The sequence below is a fragment of the Rattus norvegicus genome, chromosome 8, assembly GCF_021556685.1.
Source record: "Rattus norvegicus strain SHRSP/BbbUtx chromosome 8, alternate assembly SHRSP_T2T, whole genome shotgun sequence".
Lineage (NCBI taxonomy): Eukaryota > Metazoa > Chordata > Mammalia > Rodentia > Muridae > Rattus > Rattus norvegicus.
The window spans coordinates 109,721,619-109,725,726 of record NC_141541.1 but is presented as its reverse complement, the minus strand read 5'-3'; the positions used below and the strand labels follow the sequence as shown (position 1 = coordinate 109,725,726).

The window sequence follows — 4,108 nt, the reverse complement described above, 5'->3', positions numbered from 1 at the left end:
CATCAAAGGAAGTCAGGACAGGAACTCAAACAGGGCAGGAACCTGGAAGCAGGAGCTGATGCAGAGACCATGGAGGGATGCTGCTTACTGGCTTGCTCCTGTGGCTTGCTCATCTGCTTTCTTATAGAACCCAGGACCACCATCCCAGGGATGGCACCACCCACAATAGACTGGGCCCTCCCCTATTAATCACTAATAAAGAAAATGCCCTACAGCTGGATCATAGGAAGTCATCTTATTGAGGTTCCCCCCTTTCAGAAAACTTTAGCTTGTGTCAAGTTGACATGATATTAGCCATCATAACAATGTATTTATTTATTTTATTTTTATCCTGCTGAGTCCACTTAGTTCACTCATAAGTGTATATGCTTAGGGCTGACCACTTAGGATAGCCTATGGGGGGTCTTAACTGTAAATAACTTATCTATAAATAGCTGCCTATAATAATTAATTCCCTGTAGCTCTTCATCTAGGGCCCTGTGAAATTTCCCCATCCATGTTGAAATGTCAACTGGTATCTTGTGCGGTTCTTATTTGGGTGACTGTATCTTTGTAACTTCATGGCTGTGGCTTCCCTGGCATACACAGCATATGTTATCTCACAGCTGATGTCCTGGTCCTCTGCCTCTTACAGTCTTTCTGGCCCTTCTTCCATGATGTTCCCTGAGCCTTCGGTGTAAGGGTTGGTCGTAGATATATCGGTTGGGGTTGGGCACAAAGAACAACTCAGCTGTTGTGGATTTCTGTAACAGTCTCCATCTGCTGCAGAAAGGAGGCTTCTTTGGTGAGGGGTGAGAGCTATCCTTGCCTATGGATATAAGGGTAGATATTTAGAATGCAGTTGGAAATTAGAGTGGCTTATGAAAGTGGCGGTAAGCCTTTGTAACTTCTTAAGTGATAAAATTGTGTGAATTTTTTCCCTTCTTCAGCTAGATAGATGACACTGACTTACCCCTGCTCATAGCCAGAGTTGGCTCTGTAAACCTCAGAGGAAGGGGTCCCACTATGTCCTCTCTAGCGCTTGATTCTCACAGCCTCTTTTCTGCTAAGCTGTTAGTGAAAATATGAGACAATGTGACCTCCCCAAAGCATTCCTTAGACCAGCCTTGTCAGCAGCACCTGAGAACTGGGGGTTCTCAGGATCCAGAGCCAATCTATGCACACCTCAGTAACTCCTAGGCAGCAAGCTTTGTAGAAAATTCTGATGCATCTTCAGGTTTGAAAACCACTGACTCTCAACCTTGGTTTCCCATTTCCATCACCCGGAGAAATTCTTTTTTAAAAATTGAATCCATGGTTCCATCCCCCCAGATTCTGACTTAACAGGCATGGGTAGAAGCCATTCTGCTGCCATGGGTTCACAGTTTCCCGATGATTCTGAACACAATTGGGTTAAGAGTCTGATTCTTTCATTTCCTTTTTTCCTTTCTCCCATAATTAGTATTACTTTTTGCCAAAACAAATGAGTTTCATCACGCTTTTTCATACAGAGTGCAATGTATTTTAGCATCTTCACTATTTTGTCTCGTTTTTTGTCTTCCTCTCTCTGTTCCTTCCCAAATAGATAGCCTCTACCACCACGTCCCTTTTTTTAAAAGTCTAGATTGTGCATATAAGAGAAAATATGCAATATTTTTCTTTCTAACTCTGGCTTAGGACATGACATGATTTTGTTCTTTATGTCTAAATGGCATCCCATTATGCATATTTACCACATGTTATCTAATCTGTTGACTGGCATCTAGGCTGATTCCACAACTTGGCTATTGAAAAACACTGCACATGAATGTGCCGTTATCTCTGTGACACACTGACTTAGATGCCTTCGGTTGTATACCCAGGAGTGGCAGTGGAATTAATTATATGGTAACTCTATTTCAGTTGTTTCGGTAGCCTCTACATCGATTTTCATAATGTTTGTCCTGATTTATATCACCACCAACAGTGAATAAGGCTCATTTTCCATACAGTCTTACCAGCATTTGTTGTTTGTTTTCTTGATGAGATTCAGATCCTGATCTCTCACTCTGGGGAAGGCAACAGAAATAGACACAGGGCTCAAGTCATGCTATCTCAGTGAGCAGCAGAAACTATCATATCAATGAATTTGGCCTTTTAGGGTCTACAATTCCTGTTCTGTGGAGTTCCCTACTTGTGACAGAAGCACTGTAGGGTCACAGTTGAAAGTGTGGCTTCTGGGTACTGATTATGACCTCACAAATTCTTGGTGCCTCAGTGTCTTGTTCATGGGAAGAGGAGTAACCCAAGACCTTCCCTCATGGAGATTCTGAAAGGATTAGGTAAAATAATAGAGCAACCACATAAACAAAAGAGACTAGCAAAGTAAATTAAAACTACTCACAATTACAGACACATAGAGTTATAATGAATTCTAACTTGGTCATAATTGCAGAGAAAAACAGCTGTAATTTATAGTGCCCTCCCTCCCTTAGTCATGCCCAAGAATCACAGCATCTCCCAGTGGTGAACGAGAATGTTAAACAGGTTGAAAGAGCCATGGAATAACTCTCAAGTCCAGTACAATCATATCAGACTATATTAAACTACATCATGATTTAACAGTGCCCTCTAAACAGAATTCAAAATGTTTATCACAGATAAAGGTAATTATTTCAAATAGTTTTGTCCCTCTTGGCCTTCTGTCCCCATATCTCCAAGGAGAAGCTTGTCATTCTCTCTCTGTTTTATCTTTGTGCCATGTAACCCACTATTGTGCTGAGGAGTACCAAGTTCCCCTGTTCATTAACAGCCTCTCTCCTCCCCAGTCCTGAGCGCCACACAAAGCTGGACCACAGACACACATATATGTACACAGAGCATAACAAAACAAAAAAAACTTGAAATAATTGCCTTCAAAAACAATTTTATTGAGAGGAGTCACATTGCTTTGTACCTCTACAATACTTTTTAGTACCTGAATTCATAGGAAATGCTGTATCTGTGTCTGCTTGCAGTCGGTCTGCTGTGGTATGACCGAGTCATTTGTCATCTCTGGAAATCTTAACTCCCCACTGGTAAATGAATGAGAGTAGAAGGGGAAACAAAGTTCTAGCATGCTTATGAAAACAGTCTTGGTCTTGTGGGCTCTGCAAAAAATGGGTCAGAGATTCCCCATTGGTGGCTCTCACTTTGAGAACTACTTGTGTAGAATAGAGGTCACCTGTGGTCACAGAGACAGAAATGACAGAGTCCTGAAGAAGATAAACATATATAGATCTCTTCATGATTTCCAGAAATAAGCATCACCCCTCAGTTTCATCCTTACGGTATCCTTTCCGATGACTCTATCATCCTGGTGCATATGGTCCCAAAATGGCAACATGATTCAAAGCCGTCTCTGCATCTCGGGCAACAGAAAGGAGAGCAAACCATCTCCATTCAGAAGTGCCTTTATATGCATGGGCCACCTTCTTATATCACATTGCCCAACCTTGGATGAAACCTAGTACTACTGCAAAGGATTCTGGAAGGTCTCTTCATCTGGACAAGAGAGAGAACGGGTATGACATGACTCCATTCTTTGCTACGCTGCCCTTTCTATATAAGTTCCGTTGAGCACATACCAGAGAGGGGAAATTTGGGCAAGCCAGAGATTACATCACCAGTTCCCAAGAGGCCAGAGGAGCCAGCCCTGGCAAGGAGTAAGGCTCACACATAGCAAAGTGTTTCCCTGTGCATAGAAAGCAAGAAAAGTGGCAGTTCGCATAAGGAGCCACAGACAGGAACTGAATCAATCGTAATGGAAGCATATGATTTCAAAGGAAAAGCGCCAGACACCAACCAAAATGAGGCTCTGCTTAGGATACAGCCCAAAGCCTCCCAAAACAATTCATGGATGTGTAATGCCAAGCTTACCCTCATGAAGACCAGAGTCCCAGCTATATCTGCTGCCAGAGTCCCCACTAACTTTCCTCACTCTAGCCACACCCAACTAACTCTTCAGCTGAAGGGTATAGCTTAGAACTTCTTGTCCCAGAGTCTTTGTGTCTGCATGCTGGTCTATCTCCTAGAGCGCCCTTCCCCCCCCCCACCACCACCATTTGACCTGTACGATCTCATCCTTCAGGATAAATGAAGACTAGCCAAA

The 4,108-nt window shown here is 42.7% G+C and overlaps 1 long non-coding RNA gene across 1 annotated transcript; it reads right to left on the bottom strand.

Moving 5' to 3' along the window:
- Positions 1–290: 290 nt before the first annotated feature.
- Positions 291–2,154, bottom strand: LOC134480092 (uncharacterized). Its single transcript, XR_015627387.1, has 2 exons — positions 1,977–2,154; positions 291–808 (listed from the first exon to the last, which is right to left on the bottom strand). It is a non-coding gene; the product is annotated as an uncharacterized LOC134480092 (long non-coding RNA).
- Between the last annotated feature and the right edge of the window lie 1,954 nt (positions 2,155–4,108).